The sequence below is a fragment of the Rutidosis leptorrhynchoides genome, chromosome 4, assembly GCF_046630445.1.
Source record: "Rutidosis leptorrhynchoides isolate AG116_Rl617_1_P2 chromosome 4, CSIRO_AGI_Rlap_v1, whole genome shotgun sequence".
NCBI lineage: Eukaryota > Viridiplantae > Streptophyta > Magnoliopsida > Asterales > Asteraceae > Rutidosis > Rutidosis leptorrhynchoides.
In genome coordinates this window covers 362,479,271-362,504,767 of record NC_092336.1, presented here as the reverse complement: position 1 = coordinate 362,504,767, position 25,497 = coordinate 362,479,271, and positions in this window count along the sequence as shown.

The window sequence follows — 25,497 nt, the reverse complement described above, 5'->3', positions numbered from 1 at the left end:
TATCGCTAAACGATAATCATTATTAAGTTGTTTAAACCTTGTATTTGTAATAAAAGCTATGGTTTGTATTGTAAAAACGAATGCAGTTTTTGAAAAATGTCGCATATAGAGGTCAATACCTCGCGATGAAATCATATGTTATTGTATTCGTCCTTATGGTTAAGGTCGGGTTATGACATGTGGTATCAGAGCGTTGGTCTTAGAGAACCAGAGAATTTGCATTAGTGTTTCTTATCGAGTTTGTTAGGATGCATTAGTGAGTCTGGACTTTGACCGTGTTTGATTTCGAAAACGATTGCTTATCCTTGTTGGTTAAAAATTAATATATAAATATTATGTGGTATTAACGTGCTAGTTGTTATGTGATAGATGTCTGGCCTAGAACTTATTATCACATTCAGCGACTCCGAACCAGACTCTTCAGATGGTGTTCCAGTCATTAATCTATCTGATGATGAAAACGATACCTTTGGGGAAGACTTACAAGTTCCGGATGAATCAATTGAAGAGGAACCAGAAAGTGATCCTGAGGAGGAAGAAATACAGGAAATTACAAAAAACAAGTTCGAACGAGGAAAGAAACGAAAGGCTACTGAAATGGAAAATCTAAATCCCGAGTCTAGAGAGGATGTTGTGGCACCAACTCCAACAGATACTTCCACACCTATTCCCGCTATTCCTATTAGTTCTATCCCGACATCCAGTTCTTCGGTTCCTCAGCCAAAACGCAGGGAGACAACCAGGATAACCTTTAAGCGATTTCTTTGAACACAAACGCTTTAGGTTAAATGATGCGCTGTTGTTTTAAACCATGGGATCATATAATGTTTTGTATAATATTACTAGTGTGGTTTGCTTAATGTTTGATGTAAGATAAGCATATGTAAAATAGTGAAGTGAGAAATGCAATAATTTTTCATGGTTAAGTATTATTTGGGTGGTAGTAATTGATTTTCGTACTAAGCTATTAAGTATGAACTTTAACGGGTAGGTACTACCCTAGATATAATTATAAAACGCTAATAAGAAGAAAAGGCTTTTATAATAATAACTGGTTCATATTATTAATAAGCTACGATGTACTGTAAATACATACTACATCTATAATATTCCATGTGAATAATTATTTTTTTTCATTCTTGTTGAAGATTATGGCGCGATTGAACCGAATGACGGAACAAGAAATCCAGGAACTCATTAATCAGCGAGTGAACGACAGAATGTTATGGGTCGAGGCTGCAAGAGGTGCTGCAGTTAACCCAAATCCTCGTGTGGGGTGCACTTACAAAACTTTTCAAGGTTGCAAGCCCTCATCATTCAGTGGAACAGAAGGACCGGTTGGTTTAACCCGGTGGATAGAAAAGATTGAGTCTGTGTTTAAAATCAGTGGTTGTATTGAGAAGGACATGACCAAGTATGCATCATGTACCCTACAAGATAGTGCACTCACGTGGTGGAAAAACTATGTGAAGGCCGTAGGAGGAGATGTAGCTTATGATACTCCTTGGGAAGAATTCAAAACAATGCTAATCAACGAATATTGTCCAAGGAACGAGGTTAGGAAGTTGGAAGCTGAATTACGAAGCCTGAAAGCTGTTGGTACTGAACTCACCACCTACAATCAGCGATTCATGGAATTAGCTTTGCTATGTCTCGAATTGGTACCAACCGAAGAACGGAAGATTGAACTGTACAAAGACGGTTTGCCTAAAAAGGTCAAGGCAAATGTTACAGCATCCAAACCCAAGACTATTCATGAAGCTATCACCATGGCGAACGAGTTGATGGACCAGATTATTCTGGATAAGAACACCGATGTCAAGACATCGGGAAACAAAAGAAAGTGGGAAGGTAATCATCAACAATCCAACAAGAAACAAGAAACCACTCAAGGTGCGGGTAGCGGTTCGAACTCAGGTTACAAGGGACGAAATCCTTTATGTAACAGATGCCACAAACATCACTCTGGTTATTGTAATGTGGTGTGCAACAATTGTAATCGAAAAGGTCATCTTGCTGAAGATTGTAGGGTTCCCGCTACAAATACAAACAGTACCAAGACTCCTGCCACCAATGCAAATAGAACTGCCTTGGCCACTGTTACTTGTTATGGGTGTGGGAAACAGGGTCATTATAAGAGTCAGTGCCCGAATCCAGAGAAGAATAACAGATCTGCACGTGGAAGAGCATTTGTTGTTAATGCTAGGGAGGCGTATGAAGACCCGGAGCTTGTTACGGGTACGTTTACCATTAATAACTTATCCGCATCTATTATATTTGATACTGGTGCCGATAGAAGTTACGTGTGTAGAGACTTTCACGCTAAATTGAATTGTTCATCATTACCTCTAGATGCTAAGTACATGATTGAGTTAGCTAATGGTAAACTAATTAAAGCCGATAAAATTTGCCGTGATTGTAAAATAAATTTAGCCAGAGAAACATTTAAGATTGATTTGATACCCGTAGAATTAGGAAGTTTTGATGTAATAGTCGGCATGGACTGGATGTCCAAAATAGGAGCTGAAGTTGTGTGCGCCAAGAAGGCAATTCGCATTCCTCGTAAGGATAGAACGCCATTAATGATTTATGGAGAGAAGGGTAACTCAAAGCTAAAACTCATTAGTTGTTTGAAAGCTCAAAAGTGCTTGAAGAAAGGATGCTATGCTATCCTAGCACATGTTAATAAAGTCGAAACGAAGGAAAAAGTAAAGAGCATCAACGACGTGCCTGTGGCAAGAGATTTTCCTGAAGTATTTCCGGAAGAGTTGCCGGGATTACCTCCATTTAGATCTGTAGAATTTCAAATAGATCTAGTACCAGGAGCTGCACCAGTGGCTCGTGCTCCATATAGACTTGCACCATCTGAGATGAAAGAGTTACAAAGCCAGTTACAAGAATTACTGGACCGCGGTTTCATTCGACCGAGCACTTCACCGTGGGGAGCTCCGATTTTATTCGTCAAGAAGAAAGATGAATCTTTCCGAATGTGTATAGATTATCGTGAATTAAATAAGTTAACTATCAAGAATCGGTATCCACTACCGAGAATTGATGACTTATTTGATCAATTACAAGGATCATGTGTGTACTCGAAAATCGACTTAAGATCGGGCTATCATCAATTACGTGTCAAAGAAGAAGATATTCCGAAAACTGATTTTCGGACACGCTACGGTCATTATGAATTTTTGGTCATGCCGTTTGGGTTGACTAATGCGCCAGCTGTATTCATGGACCTCATGAATCGAGTTTATAGTCCGTATTTAGATAAGTTTGTTATCGTTTTCATTGACGATATTCTTATCTATTCCAAGAGTGAGCAAGAGCATGAGCAGCATTTAAGGTTGGTATTAGAATTGTTAAGAAAAGAACAGTTATACGCCAAATTTTCTAAGTGTGCATTTTGGTTGAAAGAAGTGCAATTTCTTGGCCACGTTGTTAGTAGCAAAGGAATTCAGGTTGATCCAGCTAAAATTGAGGCCATTGAAAAATGGGAGACTCCTAAGACACCAACGCAGATACGCCAATTTTTGGGTTTAGCCGATTATTATAGAAGGTTTATTCAAGATTTTTCCCGAATAGCTAAACCATTGACAGCGTTAACACAAAAAGGGAAGAAGTACGAATGGACCATTGAGCAGGAGAGTGCATTTCAATTACTCAAGAAGAAGTTGACCACGACACCTATTTTATCGTTACCTGAAGGGAACGATGATTTTGAGATATATTGTGACGCTTCGCGACAAGGTTTTGGTTGCGTCCTTATGCAACGAAATAAAGTTATTGCATACGCATCTCGACAATTGAAGATTCACGAGCGGAATTATACGACGCATGATCTAGAATTGGGGGCAGTAGTGTTTGCATTGAAGATATGGAGACACTATTTATATGGAGTTAAATGCACTGTGTTTACTGATCATAAAAGCCTTCAACATATTTTCGATCAGAAACAGCTGAACATGAGGCAACGTAGGTGGGTCGAGCTGATAAACGACTATGATTGTGAGATTCGCTATCATCCCGGGAAAGCGAATGTAGTAGCCGACGCTCTAAGCAGAAAGGAACGAGAACCAATTCGAGTACGAGCAATGAACATAAAAATTCGCATGAATCTCAACTCACAAATCAAAGAGGCTCAACGAGAAGCTCTTACTAAAGAAAACATAGGAAATGAAATAATGAAGAAGTATGAGAAGCAACTCGTTATGCGGGAAGACGGAATTTGATATTTTGCAAACCGTATTTGGGTACCGAAGTTGGGTGGATTAAGGAAGTTGATATTGAATGAGGCACATAAGACAAGATACTCGATACATCCTGGAGTTGGAAAGATGTATCAAGATCTTAAGACGCATTATTGGTGGCCTAATTTAAAGACAGATGTTGCAACATATGTTGGGGAATGTTTAACTTGTTCCAAAGTCAAAGCAGAACATCAGAAGCCGTCAGGGTTACTTCAACAACCAGAAATCCCAGAATGGAAATGGGATGGTATTACCATAGATTTCATCACAAAGTTACCTAAGACTGCCTGGGGTTATGACACCATTTGGGTAATAGTTGATCGTCTCACCAAATCTGCACATTTCTTGCCTATAAAGGAAACGGATAGAATGGAGAAACTATTACGATTATACATAAAGGAAATTGTTTCAATGCATGGAATACCTATTTCCATTATATCCGATCGTGATAGTAGATTTACATCAAAGTTTTGGCAATCACTACAGGAGGCCCTGGGAACCCGTTTGGATATGAGCACCGCATACCATCCGCAAACTGACGGGCAGAGTGAAAGAACAATTCAGACTCTTGAAGACATGCTCAGGGCATGTGTGATCGATTTTGGAAATGGATGGGATAAATATCTACCATTAGCAGAATTCTCGTATAATAATAGTTATCATGCGAGCATTAAAGCTGCACCATTCGAAGTACTGTATGGAAGGAAGTGTAGATCCCCTATCTGTTGGAATGAAGTAGGAGATCGACAATTAACTGGTCCCGAGATCATCCATGAAACTACTGAGAAGATAGTGCAAATCAAGGAGAGATTGAAAACAGCCCGTAGTCGCCAAACGAGCTACGCCGATGTCCGAAGGAAACCATTAGAGTTTCAGATCGATGACATGGTTATGCTAAAGGTGTCACCTTGGAAAGGTGTAATATGTTTTGGAAAAAGGGGTAAACTGAACCCAAGGTATGTAGGCCCGTTCAAGATCATCGAACGCATCGGACCGGTAGCTTATCGACTCGAGTTACCACAACAACTCGCTGGGGTACATAATTCATTTCACATCTCAAACCTCAAGAAATGTCTTGCAAAGGAAGATCTCACCATTCCTCTTGAAGAAATCCAAGTCGACGAGAAACTACAATTCATAGAAGAACCAGTCGAAATCATGGACCGTGAAGTTAAACAACTCAAGCAGAGCAACATACCAATCGTCAAGGTTCGTTGGAATGCTCGAAGGGGTCCCGAGTTTACTTGGGAATGAGAGGATCAGATGAAACAAAAGTATCCACATTTGTTTCCCGACAACGCAAAATAGGTACAACTTTAAAATTTCGGGACGAAATTTATTTAACGGGTAGGTACTGTAACGACCCGGATTTTTCGATCGTTTTATACTTATGAGATTAATATTTACATAAAATAAACCTTACCAACATGATAAGCAATCCAAACTGTTGAGACTTATGTTTTTGAAAAGAGTTTCACACAACGTTTGACCGTCCAATTTGACCGATGATATCACGAACTATATAACATACGATAATTATACGATTATGTATATGTACATATCTATACATATTTAACATGATTTAAGGATGGTTTAACATTTCATTGTGAACTAACAACAATGAGTTATAAGTATACTTTGAGACCACAAACTTAAGTTTTCAAAACGATAACTATATGTAACGTTCTTTGACATATATACTTACAATCTATAATGTGTTGGTGATCTATGTCACCAATATGATTTAAGTGTAATGGGATTAATTTGTAACCAAAATAATCTTGATAAATATCGAACAAGTTTGGGGAAGTGTGGAGTGCACACTTGTTTGAACTTATCTTGATTATGACGAGGGTTCGGGGGCAGCGCCCCTGATAAGCGGGGTCCAAAGGGTGGCAACCCCTGGCGGGGTCCAAGGGGCAGAGCCCCTAGCTGGGGTCGAGCTGCCAGGTCAGCTTGGAAATTTTTTTTTGGGCTAACATTGCTTTATTAAAAATGTCTTAAAATTTTATTTTGGCCCGGTCTGACCCAAAAATAAAAGCCCAGTTTTGAGCCTCTTTTACAGTTATAAACCCGTCCATATTTGAATTCTCGTTCCGATTCCTCAAAATTTCTACAAGTATATCTAGGGTATATGTAACCGTATCATACCCAGCTTCTATACGTATTTACTATTGGTATATACCAACAATAAACTTCAATGATCAGCCACTAGACATGATGTTACATGTGGGAACCAGCCATTTAACCTCATGTGTGACTTTTGTGCAAGAAAACAAACTAAATCTCCTATATATCCATCCCATAATCATGCTATTTTGCACACACACACATACAATTTCATTTCCAATTTTCTTTCAAGTTAATTCACTCCCAAATCTCTCTTCATTTACCTACTCAAGAACGTATCAATATAGTCATCCGATTTCAAGGAGATTACTTCCAATCTTTCAATCCCACTCCACCACTCTTTTGATTCCAAGATTTTTCTTACCTTTTCCAGTAGCTTTGTCCAAGTAACTTGAGGTAGTAACCTTATTCATAACCTTATTCCATTCATATTTATATAGCTATCTTATTTTGTGTTATAAAATTTTAACAACAAGAACATAGTTTGAGTGATTTCAAACTTGTTCGCAAACTAAATAGATCCTTCTAATTTGATTTTTAATAACACTTCAAGACCTGTAATATATCATATTATGACAAAATCGGATTAATCATATCTTGGCTAATTAACATAATATTTATTATATATTTACTTATGATTTTATTTTATATATTTCAGGACCACCCGTAAACAACACGAGAAGATTAATCATAAGACCTCATGATTGTACGCAACACGTCATTTGACAACACGGTACTTTATGTACGCAACACATCATTTGACAACATGGTACCATGGGTCAAGATTAATTCTGATCAACACGAATACGATGGGGTCTTTATTTATTTTATTTAAGCAACTAATTGTGGACCACTAACATCAGACTGCTAACTACGGACTAAGAAAATATTAAAAGTATTAAAAGTATATATATATATATATATATATATATATATATATATATATATATATATATATATATATATATATATATATATATATATATATATATATATATAACGATTACTTGAAAAGAAAATATGTTGATATATTATATATATGGTTAGGTTCTTGATATCTATCGGAGACCAAGTCGAGTTAAATACCTTCAAGACAAAAGTGAGTATATAGTCCCACTTTTAAACTCTAAATATTTCGGGATGAGAATACATGCATTTTATGATTTACGTTATGGATACAAGTGATTAAAAATATATATTCTACGTTGAGTTGTACCACTGGCATACTTCCCTGTAACTTGGTAACTACTATTTACATGAGGTATTGTAAACGCGAATCCTGTTGATAGATCTATCGGGCCTGACAACCCCAACCGGACTGGACGACCAGTATTCAACGGTTGCACAGTACTTCGTTTCGGTGACTACACTTGGTACGGTGTAGTAAGATTTCATAATAAAGGGAATATGCGACGTTGATTAAATGTTAAGTATGGTTATCAAGTGCTCAACAACTTAGAATATTTTTATTAAAACGTTTATATATGAAATCTTGTGGTCTATATTCATAACGCTGCCGGCTTTAAACCTATATCTCACCAACTTTATGTTGACGTTTTAAGCATGTTCATTCTCAGGTGATAACTAAAAGCTTCCGCTGCAACATGTTGAATTTAAGCAAGATCTTGAGTATGCATATTTGTGTCAAAAATAAAACTGCATATCGGAGGATTTGTAATGTAAAATATGTTGAAGGTCGTATTGTTATAATCACATGTAAAGTTTGTAAGTCTAAGATTATCGCTAAACGATAATCATTATTAAGTTGTTTAAACCTTGTATTTGTAATAAAAGCTATGGTTTGTATTGTAAAAACGAATGCAGTTTTTGAAAAATGTCGCATATAGAGGTCAATACCTCGCGATGAAATCATATGTTATTGTATTCGTCCTTATGGTTAAGGTCGGGTTATGACATCAACCGTAAGAACGGTGGTTGCATAGCATGGTCAAAGATAGGACTTTGTGCCAGACCGAAAAACTATAGGGTGATCTTTACTATTGCTCCTACAAAGGATAGTAACTGCATCCGACACGATATAGACCATAATTAAAAGCATGTCATGGGCCATTGCTTTAATAGTTGCTTGTTCAACGCTTTCCTTTACAACCGGATGGTAGTTTACCGAAAGGTAATATACGGAGCAAGTATACTGGACGTGTTGCTTTCCCAATACAAGGTTAGCAAGTGGTGACACAAAACCGCAAGTTTTAATATAAAATTTTCAAATCTGAAACCCGCTAAACCCACAAAAACAATTTCGCAAACACCTGTGAAGGGTTATTCCGAAAAACTTATCTAGGGTTAAAGCTAGATTGAATTTACAAAAAGATCAAATGTTTTCATAAAGATCCAATTTCCTAAAGGATCTAAATTTTCATAGTCATGTGGGACTGTAAACCACATCGTTACTACCATTGTTCATACCGCCGTATAGAAATCACTGATGTACAAAGTGTGAAGAATAAAAGAAGTGATTCTAGTATGTTTTTATTTCAAGACTATATTGCTTGAGGACAAGCAACGCTCAAGTGTGGAAATATTTGATAATGCTAAAAACGAACATATATTTCATAGCATTATTGTCATAACCCGTCCTTAACCATAAGAACGTGTTAGATAACGTATGATTTCATTGCGAGGTATTGACCTCTATATGCGACATTTTTAAAAGAACAACTGCATATATTTTACATTACAAACCATAATTCTTATTTTGATACAAGCTTTAGACAAAATAAAGATGATTATCGTTTAGCGATAATCTTAGACTTACAAACTTTACATGTGATGATAACAATACGATTTCTAGCATATTTTACATTACAAATCCTCCGATATGCAGTTTTATTTTTGACACAAATATGCATACTCAAGATCTTGTTTAAATTCAACATGTTGCAGCGGAAGCTTCTAATTATCACCTGAGAATAGACATGTTTAAAACGTCAACATAAAGTTGGTGAGATATAGGTTTAATGCCGGCAGCGATATAAATATAGACCACAAGATTTCATATATAAACATTTTAATAAAAATATTCTAAGTGGTTGAGCACTTGGTAACCATACTTAACATTTAATCACGTCGCATATTCCCTTTATTATGAAATCTTACTACACCGTACCAAGTGTAGTCACAAAACGAAGTACTGTGCAACCGTTGAATACTGGTCGTCCAGTCCGGTTGGGGTTGTCAGGCCCGATAGATCTATCAACAGGATTCGCGTTTACAATACCGCTGTAAATAACAGTTACCAAGCTACATGGAAGTATGCCAGTGGTACAACTCAACGTAGAATATATTTTTCAGTTACTTGTGTCCATAACGTAAAACATAAAATACATGTGTTCTCATCCCGAAATACTTAGAGTTTAAAAGTGGGACTATATACTCACTTTTGTCTTGAAGATATGTAATTTTGACTTGGTCTCCGATTGATATCACGAACCTATCCATATATAGTTTATCAATATATTTCTATTTTAAACAATCGTCACATATATATACTTTTTATACTTTTAATAGTTTTAATAATTTCTTAGTCCGTAGTTAGCAGTCCGATGTTAGTAATTCAATTTTAATGGTTCATTTTTAGGTGTTTAATAAACCCCCAATGAAATAAATAAAAACCCCCATCGTATATGTATTGGTCGAGATTAATCTTGACCCACGGTACCGGTGTTGTCAAATGACGTGTTGCGTACATAAAGTACCGGTGTTGTCAAATGACGTGTTGCGTACAATCATGGGATCTTATGATTAATCTTCTCGTATTGTTTGCGGGTGATCCTGAACCATATAAAATTAAATTATGAGTACATATATATAAAATATCATGTTATTTTAAAAAGATGTGATTTATTTAATTTTCTCCAATTATTTTCGTAGCTAAACTAGTCTTAGATATCCGATCTCGTTTTGGTCATAGTTTCTTCGTTACAACTCCGTTTTCGTTGATTCAACTTGCCACTTCCTTGGATCGAGTCCCTGTTTAAGACTATGAACTGTAAATACCTTAGTTTGTATTCGAAATCACAGGTCATAGGTCAAACTTTAGTGAAACTTATGGAGTTGATCATTTTCCATCATGTAAACAACCTTAAATGATTATTTTTCTAAAAATACTTATACTTTGAGTTAAATCATGAAATTTTTATGTGTTAACATATTCATAGTAAATATCAATTTTCCAGAAAATAAGCCTCCAATTCAAAGTTCAAAATAGTTTTTAATTATCCAACCCAAAACAGCCCCCGGTTACACTCCGACACCGTAGATTCAGTTTTAAGGTGTTCTTTGAAAAACCAAGTTATACCTTGTTAAATTAGCATATATTTAAGTTATATTACAGGTCTTGAAGTATTTTAAAAGTTAAGTTAGAAGGATCTATTTAGTTTGCAAACAAGTTTGAAAACATTCAAACTATGTTCTTGTTGTTAAAATTTTATACCATAAAATAAGATAGCTATATATATATGAATCGAATAAGGTTATGAACAAAGTTACTACCTCAAGTTACTTGGACAAGATTGCTATAAAAGAGGAGTAAGAACCTAGAACCAAAAGAGTGATGGAATTGGATGAAAGATTGGAAGTAAACTTGTGTTCTTGAAAGGATTCTTGAAGTGTTCTTGTATGGTTTTTCTTATGATGATTAAGGGTTGTTTTTGAAGCTAAATGATGGGGAAAATGCTTGGAGATGATCAAGTATGAAGTTAAGAGTATTTTGAGAGAGAAATGGGAGTGTAAGTATGAGAAAATGGGGTGAAGAAATGGTGTGCATGCATAAAAACGTTTTTAGGTTATAAAGGAAAAAAAAGATACCTAACTTTGTTTTCTTGCTAAATAATTCGTGCTACTTGACAAATGGTTGGTTCCACATGTTTCTTAATCATTTAAGGCTGCTAAGGAGCAGATTTTTATTGGTATATACCAATAGTAAATACATCTAGAAGCTGCGTATGATACGGGTACATATACCCTAGATATACGTGTAGAAATCTTTGAGAAAACGGAACGAGGATTCAAATATAGCTATCTTTTGTAAATATACTTATATTGTTTTATGTATGTAAGCCCTTTAAAAGTGATAAAATACATATCTATACGATGCATGTATAAGTATTATAGGTTATAAGTATTTATGTCGAAGAACGTTACGTATAGTTATCGTTTTGAAAACTTAAGTTAGTAGTTTCAAAATATACTTATAACTCATTGTTATTAGTACCCAATGAGATGTTAAACATCCTTAGATCATGTTAAATATATATAAATACATATATATACATAAACGTATAATTATCGTATGTTATATAGTTCGTGATATCATCGGTCAAATTGGACGGTCAAACGTTGTGTAAAACTCTTTTCAAAAACATAAATCTCAACAATTTAGATTGCTTATCATGTTGGTAAGGTTTAATTTATGTAAATATTAATCTTATAAGTATAAATTGATCGAAAAAGTCCGGGTCATTACAGTACCTACCCGTTAAATAAATTTCGTCCCGAAATTTTAAAATCGTACCTATTTTGCGTCATCGGGAAACAAATGCGGGTATTTTTGTTTCATTTGATCCTCTCGCTCCCAAGTAAACTCGGGACCTCTTCGTGCATTCCAACGAACTTTAACGATCGGTATGTTGCTCTGCTTGAGCCGTTTAACTTCACGATCCATGATCTCGATTGGTTTTTCTATGAATTGTAGTTTCTCGTCAACTTGAATTTCTTCAAGAGGAATGGTGAGGTCTTCCTTTGCAAGACACTTCTTAAGGTTCGAGACGTGAAATGTATTATGTACTCCGGTGAGTTGTTGCGGTAACTCGAGTCGATAAGCTACCGGTCCAATGCGTTCGATGATCTTGAACGGGCCTACATATCTTGGGTTCAGTTTACCTCTTTTACCGAAACGTATTACACCTTTCCAAGGTGACACATTTAGCATAACCATGTCACCGATCTGAAACTCTAATGGTTTCCTTCGGACATTGGCGTAGCTCTTTTGGCGACTACGGGCTATTTTCAATCTCTCCTTGATTTGTACTATCTTTTCAGTAGTTTCATATATGATCTCGGGACCAGTTAATTGTCGATCTCCTACTTCATTCCAACAGATAGGAGATCTACACTTCCTTCCGTACAATGCTTCGAATGGCGCAGCTTTAATGCTCGCATGATAACTATTATTATACGAGAATTCTGCTAATGGTAAATATTTATCCCATCCGTTTCCAAAATCGATCACACATGCCCTGAGCATGTCTTCAAGAGTCTGAATTGTTCTTTCACTCTGCCCGTCGGTGTGCGGATGATATGCGGTGCTCATATCCAAACGAGTTCCTAGGACCTCCTGTAGTGATTGCCAGAACTTTGAGGTAAATCTACTATCACGATCAGATATAATGGAAATAGGTATTCCATGCCTTGAAACAATTTCCTTTATATACAATCGTAATAGTTTCTCCATTCTATCCGTTTCCTTTATAGGCAAGAAATGTGCAGACTTGGTGAGACGATCAACAATCACCCAAATGGTGTCGTATCCCCAGGCAGTCTTTGGTAACTTCGTGATGAAATCCATGGTAATACCGTCCCATTTCCATTCTGGAATTTCTGGTTGTTGAAGTAACCCTGACGGCTTCTGGTGTTCTGCTTTGACTTTGGAACAAGTTAAACATTCCCCAACATATGTTGCAACGTCTGTCTTCAAATTAGTCCACCAATAATGCGTCTTAAGATCTTGGTACATCTTTCCAACTCCAGGATGTATCGAATATCTTGTCTTATGTGCCTCGTTCAATATCAACTTCCTTAATCCACCCAACTTCGGTACCCAAATACGATTTGCAAAATATCGAATTCCATCTTCCCGCATAACGAGTTGCTTCTCATACTTCTTCATTATTTCATTTCCTATATTTTCTTTAGTAAGTGCTTCTCGTTGAACTTCTTTGATTTGTGAGTTGAGATTCACGCGAATTTTTATGTTCATCGCTCGTACTCGAATTGGTTCTCGTTCCTTTCTGCTTAGAGCGTCGGCCACCACGTTCGCTTTCCCGGGATGATAACGAATTTCACAATCATAGTCATTTATTAACTCAACCCACCTACGTTGCCTCATGTTCAGCTGTTTTTGATCGAAAATATGTTGAAGGCTTTTATGATCAGTAAACACAGTGCATTTAACCCCATACAAGTAGTGTCTCCATATCTTCAATGCAAACACGATTGCACCCAGTTCTAGATCATGCGTCGTATAATTCCGCTCGTGAATCTTTAATTGTCGGGATGCGTATGCAATAACTTTCTTTCGTTGCATAAGAACACAACCAAAACCTTGTCGCGAAGCGTCACAATATATTTCAAAATCATCGTTCCCTTCAGGTAACGATAAAATAGGCGCCGTAGTTAACTTCTTCTTCAGTAATTGAAATGCGTTCTCCTGCTCCGAGGTCCATTCGTATTTCTTCCCTTTTTGCGTTAATGCTGTCAACGGCTTAGCTATTCGGGAAAAATCTTGAATAAACCTTCTATAATAACCGGCTAAACCCAAAAATTGGCGTATCTGCATTGGTGTTTTAGGAGTCTCCCATTTGTCAATGGCTTCAATTTTTGCTGGATCAACCTGAATTCCTTTGCTACTAACAACGTGGCCAAGAAATTGCACTTCTTTCAACCAGAAAGCACACTTAGAAAATTTAGCGTATAGCTGTTCTTTTCTCAACAACTCTAATATCAACCTTAAATGCTGCTCATGCTCTTGCTCACTCTTGGAATAGATAAGAATGTCATCAATGAAAACGATAACAAACTTATCTAAATACGGACTACAAACTCGATTCATGAGGTCCATGAATACAGCTGGCGCATTCGTCAATCCAAACGGCATGACCAAAAATTCGTAATGACCATAACGTGTCCGAAAAGCAGTTTTCGGAATGTCCTCTTCTTTGACACGTAGTTGATGATAGCCCGATCTTAGGTCGATTTTCGAATAAACACATGATCCCTGGAGTTGATCAAATAAGTCGTCAATTCTCGGTAGTGGATACCGATTTTTGATAGTTAACTTATTTAATTCACGATAATCTATACACATCCTAAAAGATCCATCTTTCTTTTTAACAAATAGAATCGGAGCTCCCCACGGTGAAGTACTTGGTCGTATGAATCCATGATCCAGTAATTCTTTTAACTGACTCTGAAGTTCTTTTAACTCGGACGGTGCAAGTCTATATGGAGCACGAGCCACTGGTGCGGCTCCTGGTACTAAATCTATTTGAAATTCTACAGATCTAAATGGAGGTAATCCCGGCAACTCTTCCGGAAAAACTTCAGGAAAATCTCTTGCCACAGGCACGTCGTTGATGCACTTCTCTTTTTCTTTCTTTTCGACTTTATTAACATGTGCTAAGATAGCATAGCACCCTTTCTTCAAGCACTTTTGAGCTTTCAAATAACTAATGAGTTTTAGCTTTGAGTTACCCTTCTCTCCATAAATCATCACCGGCATTCTATCCTTACAAGGAATGCGAATTGCCTTCTTGGCACACACAACTTCAGCTCCTACTTTGGACATCCAGTCCATGCCGACTATTACATCAAAACTTCCTAATTCTACGGGTATTAAGTCAATTTTAAATGTTTCTCCGGCTAAATTTATTTTACAATCACGGCAAATTTTTTCGGCTTTAATTAGTTTACCATTAGCTAACTCAATCATGTACTTAGCATCTAGAGGTAATGATGAACAATTCAATTTAGCGTAAAAGCCTCTACTCACGTAACTTCTATCGGCACCAGTATCAAATATAATAGATGCGGATAAGTTATTAATGGTAAACGTACCCGTAACAAGCTCCGGGTCTTCACACGCCTCTCTAGCATTAATAACAAATGCTCTTCCACGTGCAGATCCATTATTCTTCTCTGGATTCGGACACTGGCTCTTATAGTGACCTTGTTTTCCACACCCATAACAAGTAATGGTAGCCAAAGCAGTTCTATTTGCATTGGTGGCAGGAGTCTTGGTACCATTTGTATTTGTAACGAGAGCCCTACAATCTTCAGCAAGATGACCCTTTCGATTACATTTGTTGCATACCACATTACAGTAGCCAGAGTGATGTTTGTGGCATCGGTTGCATAAAGGATTTTGTCCTTTGTAACCAAAGCTTGAACCACTACCTGCACCTTGCATGGTTTCTTGTTTCTTAAAAGATTGTTGTTGGTTACCTCGATCATAATTTCCATTCCACTTTCTTTTGTTACCTGATACCTTCACATCAGTATTGGATGCTTTCTTATCCATGATGACCTGATCCATTAGCTCGTTTGCCATGGTTATAGCTTCATGAATTGTCTTAGGTTTCGATGCTGTAACGTTTGCCTTGACCTTTTTGGGCAAACCATCTTTGTACATTTCAATCTTCCGTTCTTCGGTTGGAACCAATTCAGGACATAGCAAAACTAATTCCATGAATCGCTGATTGTAGTTGGTGATTTCAGTACCAACAACCTTCAGGCTTCGTAATTCATCTTCCAACTTCCTAACCTCGTTCCTTGGACAATACTCGTTGATTAACATTGTTTTGAATTCTTCCCAAGGAGTATCATAAGCTACATCTCCTCCTACAGCCTTCACATAATTTTTCCACCACGTGAGTGCACTATCTTGTAAAGTGCACGATGCATACTTGGTCATGTCCTTTTCAACACAACCACTTATTTTAAACACAGTCTCCATCTTTTCTATCCACCGGGTTAAACCGATCGGTCCTTCTGTTCCACTGAATGATGAGGGCTTGCAAGCTTGAAAAGTTTTGTAAGTGCACCCCACACGAGGATTTGGGTTAACTGCAGCACCTCTTGCAGCCTCGACCCATAACATTCTGTCGTTCACTCGCTGATTGATGAGTTCCTGGATTTCTTGTTCCGTCATTCGGTTCAATCGCGCCATATTCTTCTATAAGAATGAAAAGAAAATAATTATTCACATGGAATATTATAGATGTAGTGTATATTTACAGTACATTATAGCTTATTAATAATATGAACCAGGTATTATTATAAAAGCCTTTTCTTCTTATTAGCGTTTTATAATTATATCTAGGGTAGTACCTACCCGTTAATGTCCATACTTAATAGCTTAGTACAGAATCAATTACTACCATCTAAGTAATACTTAACCATGGAAAATTATTGCATTTCACACTTCACTATTTTACATATGCTTATCTTACATCGAACATTAAGCAAACCACACTAATAATATTATACAAAACATTATATGATCCCATGGTTTAATACGGCAGCGCATCGTTTGGTCTATTTTCTAGGACGTTTAGGTTCAAAGAATCGCTTAACGCTTATCCTGGCTGTCTGCCTATATTTTGGCTGTGGGGCTGAAGAACTGGATGCCGGGATAGAACGAATAGGAATAGCGGGAATAGGGGTGGTAGTGTCTAGTGGAGTTGGTGCCACATCATCCTTACTAAACTCGGGATTTGAATTTTCTAATTCATTAGCCTTTCGTTTCTTTCCTAGTTCGAACTCGTCTTTTGTAATTTCCTGTATTTCTTCCTCGGGTTCACTTTCCTCCTCGGGTTCACTTTCCTCCTCGGGTTCACTTTCCGGGTTCTCTATAGTCGGTTCATCCGGAATTTGTGAGTCTTCCCCAAAGATATTATTTTCGTCATCGGATAGGTTAATGACTGGAACACCATCTGAAGATTTTGGTTCGGAGTCGCTGAATGTGATGACAAGTTTTGAGCCCGACATCTATCACACAACAACTAACCCATTAGTACTACATAATATTTACATATAAATTTTAACCAACAATGATAAGCAATGGTTTTTAAATCAGACCCGGTCAAAGTCCAGACTTACTAATGTATCCTAACGACTTATCGGTTAGACACACTAATGCAAACCTGGTTCGCTAAGACCACCGCTCTGATACCACATGTCATAACCCGTCCTTAACCATAAGAACGTATTAGATAACGTATGATTTCATTGCGAGGTATTGACCTCTATATGCGACATTTTTAAAAGAACAACTGCATATATTTTACATTACAAACCATAATTCTTATTTTGATACAAGCTTTAGACAAAATAAAGATGATTATCGTTTAGCGATAATCTTAGACTTACAAACTTTACATGTGATGATAACAATATGATTTCTAGCATATTTTACATTACAAATCCTCCGATATGCAGTTTTATTTTTGACACAAATATGCATACTCAAGATCTTGTTTAAATTCAACATGTTGCAGCGGAAGCTTCTAATTATCACCTGAGAATAGACATGTTTAAAACGTCAACATAAAGTTGGTGAGATATAGGTTTAATGCCGGCAGCGATATAAATATAGACCACAAGATTTCATATATAAACATTTTAATAAAAATATTCTAAGTGGTTGAGCACTTGGTAACCATACTTAACATTTAATCACGTCGCATATTCCCTTTATTATGAAATCTTACTACACCGTACCAAGTGTAGTCACAAAACGAAGTACTGTGCAACCGTTGAATACTGGTCGTCCAGTCCGGTTGGGGTTGTCAGGCCCGATAGATCTATCAACAGGATTCGCGTTTACAATACCGCTGTAAATAACAGTTACCAAGCTACAGGGAAGTATGCCAGTGGTACAACTCAACGTAGAATATATTTTTCAGTTACTTGTGTCCATAACGTAAAACATAAAATACATGTATTCTCATCCCGAAATACTTAGAGTTTAAAAGTGGGACTATATACTCACTTTTGTCTTGAAGATATGTAATTTCGACTTGGTCTCCGATTGATATCACGAACCTATCCATATATAGTTTATCAATATATTTCTATTTTAAACAATCGTCACATATATATACTTTTTATACTTTTAATAGTTTTAATAATTTCTTAGTCCGTAGTTAGCAGTCCGATGTTAGTAATTCAATTTTAATGGTTCATTTTTAGGTGTTTAATAAACCCCCAATGAAATAAATAAAAACCCCCATCGTATATGTATTGGTCGAGATTAATCTTGACCCACGGTACCGGTGTTGTCAAATGACGTGTTGCGTACATAAAGTACCGGTGTTGTCAAATGACGTGTTGCGTACAATCATGGGATCTTATGATTAATCTTCTCGTATTGTTTACGGGTGATCCTGAACCATATAAAATTAAATTATGAGTACATATATATAAAATATCATGTTATTTTAAAAAGATGTGATTTATTTAATTTTCTCCAATTATTTTCGTAGCTAAACTAGTCTTAGATATCCGATCTCGTTTTGGTCATAGTTTCTTCGTTACAACTCCGTTTTCGTTGATTCAACTTGCCACTTCCTTGGATCGAGTCCCTCTTTAAGACTATGAACTGTAAATACCTTAGTTTGTAATCGAAATCACAGGTCATAGGTCAAACTTTAGTGAAACTTATGGAGTTGATCATTTTCCATCATGTAAACAACCTTAAATGATTATTTTTCTAAAAATACTTATACTTTGAGTTAAATCATGAAATTTTTATGTGTTAACATATTCATAGTAAATATCAATTTTCCAGAAAATAAGCCTCCAATTCAAAGTTCAAAATAGTTTTTAATTATCCAACCCAAAACAGCCCCCGGTTACACTCCGACACCGTAGATTCAGTTTTAAGGTGTTCTTTGAAAAACCAAGTTATACCTTGTTAAATTAGCATATATTTAAGTTATATTACAGGTCTTGAAGTATTTTAAAAGTTAAGTTAGAAGGATCTATTTAGTTTGCAAACAAGTTTGAAAACATTCAAACTATGTTCTTGTTGTTAAAATTTTATACCATAAAATAAGATAGCTATATATATATGAATCGAATAAGGTTATGAACAAAGTTACTACCTCAAGTTACTTGGACAAGATTGCTATAAAAGAGGAGTAAGAACCTAGAACCAAAAGAGTGATGGAATTGGATGAAAGATTGGAAGTAAACTTGTGTTCTTGAAAGGATTCTTGAAGTGTTCTTGTATGGTTTTTCTTATGATGATTAAGGGTTGTTTTTGAAGCTAAATGATGGGGAAAATGCTTGAAGATGATCAAGTATGAAGTTAAGAGTATTTTGAGAGAGAAATGGGAGTGTAAGTATGAGAAAATGGGGTGAAGAAATGGTGTGCATGCATAAAAACGTTTTTAGGTTATAAAGGAAAAAAAAGATACCTAACTTTGTTTTCTTGCTAAATAATTCGTGCTACTTGACAAATGGTTGGTTCCACATGTTTCTTAATCATTTAAGGCTGCTAAGGAGCAGATTTTTATTGGTATATACCAATAGTAAATACATCTAGAAGCTGCGTATGATACGGGTACATATACCCTAGATATACGTGTAGAAATCTTTGAGAAAACGGAACGAGGATTCAAATATAGCTATCTTTTGTAAATATACTTATATTGTTTTATGTATGTAAGCCCTTTAAAAGTGATAAAATACATATCTATACGATGCATGTATAAGTATTATAGGTTATAAGTATTTATGTCGAAGAACGTTACGTATAGTTATCGTTTTGAAAACTTAAGTTAGTAGTTTCAAAATATACTTATAACTCATTGTTATTAGTACCCAATGAGATGTTAAACATCCTTAGATCATGTTAAATATATATAAATACATATATATACATAAACGTATAATTATCGTATGTTATATAGTTCGTGATATCATCGGTCAAATTGGACGGTCAAACGTTGTGTAAAACTCTTTTCAAAAACATAAATCTCAACAATTTAGATTGCTTATCATGTTGGTAAGGTTTAATTTATGTAAATATTAATCTTATAAGTATAAATTGATCGAAAAAGTCCGGGTCATTACAATTATCCCTCAAGAAAGACAAGCTTTTAGTTGCAATTGTTCTAATTTCAAGTAATTATCGTTTAAATAATAAAAGGTGAAGACAAAAGACAGATTTGTAAGACCCTAATCAGTTTGTACAGCAGTGTAAATATGTTACATAGAGTGTGGGTGATGTTGTGCAGTTTAACAGAAGTCCCTGAGTGAGCTGAGCCTAGTGCGCGCCGGGCACACTAAAGGGAGCGCGCCGCGTACCCTTACTGTAGCCGGGTTCCAGCTTTTTAAATCAGATATTTTGATGGGCATTTTGGTAAATTCACTTATGGACGAGTTAAAGACAGATAGGTCAGTTTGTGGAGCACCATTACTCCATTATCAACAACCTTATCACTTTAACTTTAATTCTAGAGAGAGATTGTGATTTTTGAGAGAGAAAGCTTAAATCCAAGAGGAAGGAGCTTGTTTTGGGTTAAAGTTCAAGCATTACAGTCGTTCATCTTATCTCTAGCTTCGTTGTGGTAGTTGTGGTATGTTCTAATTTTATTTTCCTTACTTTGATTTAGTGTAAGGGTAGGGTTTGAGTAAATGATGAACACAAAACCCATTATTGGTGATTTTGGGTATTCTTGGGTAAAATTGAGTCTTGAATACTAATTGGTGAATAGTCTAGGGTTTCAAAGTATTAAATGATGTTTATGAACCCTAATTGGTGAGTTAATTGCTAACACACCTAGTTATTTAGTAAATGGGTGTTGGTTAGTTAGTGGATGACCCGAAATGGGTGTGTTGTCTTAAAATGGTTATTTGGGTAATAAATTGACCTAGTTTGGAAAGATGGGTATGAATTACCCTAATTATGTATTAGTTGGTGTTGTTGGACCTTAATCACTAGCTTTTAAGTGATTAGTGGTGGTCTTGACTTTAATTGGGCGGTTTTGGTATAAATGGGCGATTTAATACATTAAGTCATTAAATGCTCATGTGTAAGTGTTAGTATTGAGTCCACTTAGCTTGTGTGTTGATCAAGTACTTATTATATTAGGTACTTTGCTTTGAAGCTTGTGGAGGTTGAAATCGTCATCTAATTGTTAAGGTGAGTGGAATAATTATATGCGTATGTATATAATGTATCTATTTGTTGTAGCGTGAAAGGTGCAGTGTCGCGGTGTTAAGACACCACGTTTCACGTGAAGGGTGTAGCATCGAGGTGTTAAGATGCCACTCGGGTGTAGCATCGAGGTGTTAAGATTCCACCTAGGAGTGTAGTGTCGAGGTGTTAAGACACCACTCCGTAAAATAATGAGTGTTGCATCGAGGTGTTAAGATGCCACTCGGGGTGATGTGCCGAGGTGTTAAGGTGCCACCCTAGGGGTTAGTGGTGCGAGGTGTTAAGTGCCCTAATGGATGTTATGAACACCGATGGCGTTTTACCGAGCGCCGTTCCCTTGTACTATTGGTCGACCATGGTTACTTGTGTTGTAAGCATATTATATCATTTCGAGTTATATTATTATGCGGTTGTTGCTAGCTTGTGGTATTGGAGATTATAGCTTGTTAATGTGACGATAAGATAATTGTGTTGCTAGCATGTTTGCGGTTTGTGTAAGTGTATGCAAGTAGGTATAATTATATATGTATTCGTATAATTATTGCATTCACTAAGCTTTGCTTACCCTCTCGTTGTTTACCATTTTATAGGTTCGGTTTTGAACAAGGGTAAGGGCATCGTATTGGACTAGAGATCCCGCTTGATGCTAGGGGACGCTTTTGGCTTTAGTAGCTCTTGGAGTTTGACCGGTAGTTGGGTAGTTTAATCCCAAACGCCATGCTCATTGTGTAGTTTGGAACTTAAACTTTTTGGTGGTCGAAACTCTAAACTTGTATTAAACTTGTATTTTGGGTCGTGTGGGCCTCGCTTGTAAAACATCATTTTTATGTTTGATTCATGTTAGTTTTACATATATAAGTTTGTTGTGAAAAGGTTTGGTCTAAAAATGTCGGGAAGTGGTCCATCTTTTTGTGTGTTAAAAACAGTTCGGACAGAAGCTGGGGTGCTCTGTGCGCGCCGCGCACTACAGGGGATGCGCGCCGCGCACTCCCCTGTCCAGCAGCTTTTAAAACGTTTTTTTTGGGACTGTTTATGGTCGGTTATCGGGTTGGGTTGTTACAAGTGGTATCAGAGCATGGTCTAAGGGATTTAGGCGACTTGAGATCGGTGCCTAGACTTAGACTTTAATGTGTATGCGCTTTTTGCGGGACTTGTAGGAGACGGGTCGGACTGGGGATATGGTTAGTGCTTAGGTCTATGTGAACTAACCTTGCACTAATCGTTTTGTGTTGTTTTAGCAATCATCAAGCGAGATAGACGTTGTACTAGCAAGTTAATGCGACGTGCTCGCGTAACAATGATTAGCTACCATTGTTACGGGTTCAAGATGTGTCAAACAAGCAATGTACGACGAGTATCAACCAAGATGGGGCGGTGTGGTATATGTATGTCGTTCCTTTTCGTTTCGTTGTTTAATCTATATGCATTCTTTAGAATGAAGACGGAAGATGGAAACGGAACAGACGCGCCTATTCATGAGGGGAAGGATGAGTTAACATTAAGGATTGAGGCAGAGTCCGAACGCTATATCTTGATTTTCGCCAACAAGGTTAAGCAAGTTCTCCAAGAGTCGTTCGAGGGAATAGTGACCGAGATGGTTCGAGACCGAGTGCCTAAGGTCGTGAAGGAAGAGTTAGAAAAGAGGTTTCCTAAACCTCAAGGTGACGGTGACGAAGGAGCAACTATGGAGATTGAATCTCATGCTTCAAAATTTGCTGATCACTCTTTGGGTAAGAGAAAGTTAGAATCAAGAGGTGCTCCTAGTAAAAGGGCGAGAAGTACGCCCGGAGGTGTTGAAAAAGTGAAGAAGAGGAGTAAGACAGGTTATGGGCCTACGTGCTTTCGGTGTGGAGGATGAGGTCATTTTGCACGGGATTGTACGGGTGTACCAAAAGAAGGGACACCGTAAGTCGGAATGTTCCGAATCGTTTGTAGATCGGGTTAGGAGGTTAGAGAGTGACTATCTGATGATCAGTGGAGCAAAAGGGTCCAACGATGATGTTTCAGGTATTTTCGTCTTTGGTACAAATATGCCTTATTATTGTTTATTTGTGCCGATAGATTCGTGTATGTATTAGGGACTTAAACTTTGCTTCGAGATCTATTTAGACTTAAGTGAACTCGGTGAAGATTCGGTTTATTGATGGTTTTGATGATAGTGCACCAGGGTAGTGCCTGAGTCGTTGACTCGTGGAAACGCGCCCTGGGGACGAATGCATAGCGGTAATACGTAGTATTGATGCGGGTGACATTCCTAATGGAAACACCCTATGATGACATTTGTATTGACGGACGAGGGCGTAAGACTTGGTGCAACCAAGCATTTCTTAGTGATAGGGTAAATGAATCCACTAAGCCATGAGAACGAACTTTGGCGTTAGGTTGTGAGCGCGTGTTCGCGTTTGTAGTGAAGTGGGTGAAACCCTTGAGAGCATGTGTGTATCGTTGACCGGATGCTTTCGTAGTGGTAACGGGTATAAAGGATTTGATAGTTGGAAAAGTCTACCTTGCGGGTAGCGGTAATTTCGTTCTAAAAGGATACGTGTTATGTGGACATTGTGTCATCACTTTAGTGGCGCAATCGGGTGACGGTAGACGTTAGTATTTATTATTATCGAATTGAGCTCTCGAGAATTCAGGAAGAGGGACCGACGCCAAGTATGGTCGTGTACGACGGTAAATGGCGAAATCGTTTGACTTTGTAATCTTGACGATTTGATTTAGGAACGAGGTTCTACGTTGGGAAGTTGGTAGTGTTACATCAAAGAAATTGTGTCGACTTTATTAGGATTTATATTCCTACCGAGGAAGCGTAATGGGATTTGAGAAAGGGTACGATGCCTCATTGTCGTATACTTTGGGTAGTAGTTACAAAATAGCCATTTTGTGTACTACGAGGAAATTAGATATATGTGTTTATTTGGGGTCATCTCTCTGTTGACCGCGTTTGACTAGTGATAGGTGATGAGGGATATCCGGAAGGATTAACTCTTCGTTACCACCCTTGGTTGTGATGGATGGCAAGCGGCTCTCGGGAAGAACCGTTACTTGTATATTTACGATTTTAATTGCCCGTAGGAATTGTGCACATAGCCGTTTTGTGCACATGGTTGGGAGTAATAGTCGGTTTTACTCACACATTGGTATTAATAGTGCGGTAGCCGTGTTTCACACATATATTGTTGGTAGTGTTGCAATAGCCATTTTTGCGCACTACGGATATATCACGATAGCCGTTTTTGTACACCTGGAGTTTTGTATTGAATAACCTTCTTATTGTTAGTATTGAAAACTACTGGTTGTATACGCCGGTGGTTCGGTCATGAGGACCATGTTGTGTGACTAGTGATACAATAGCCGTGTTCTGATCAAATACTTGTGGTAGATGCGTATTAGCCGTGTATGCGTACTAAGAGGGGTGTTAGGTGGAAGGTGTTATCCGTAAGGATTCATTTTTACTTGGCCTTCATCTTTTGGGTTGTTGACATTAGGTTGAGACTTGGTGGTTTTTAGTATTGTACTTGGTAAGGGTACGCTAGGGGATTGATATCTTGGCACGAGATCGGTTAAGTTCTTCCCGATATAAGGGATTGAGCAAACTTTGTACTCGGACTTGTGGACTTTAGTAAATTGCGGGTGACAATTTGGTTATTAATGATGACTCTTAGAGAATGATTGCCTAGAGAAGTTGGAAGAATACGTGACGACTTCGCGTATTCTAAGTGATCATTATAGACTTCGGATGTTGTGTGTATTGCACGTTTCGGAATTCGTGCAAGTGTGCATTTAGTTATTGGAATAATCTTCGAATTAATGATTAATTGATGATTCGATTTCAATGGCGGTTTTGTGATTGTGTGGCGAGTGTTGTACGCTCTTGACGGCCACTCTTTTCTTTTATGATTTTGGGGGTGTACGCGGTGTGCCGTTCTAGAGGCATTTCCATTAATCGCGTTCATGTGTGAGTAGAGTCTTGGTGGTTAACTATCCTTATGTATGTAGGTAACCGGGTTAATGGTTAGGACCAAGTTGGAAAGGTGTAAGCCTTGGTGTTCCAAGCGCCTCCTTAGTGTTGAGATGGAATATAAGTAGACTAGCTATGCGGCCTAGGTGGATAGTGACTAGCAGGTACCGCTAGGAAGTCATGGGTGTCGA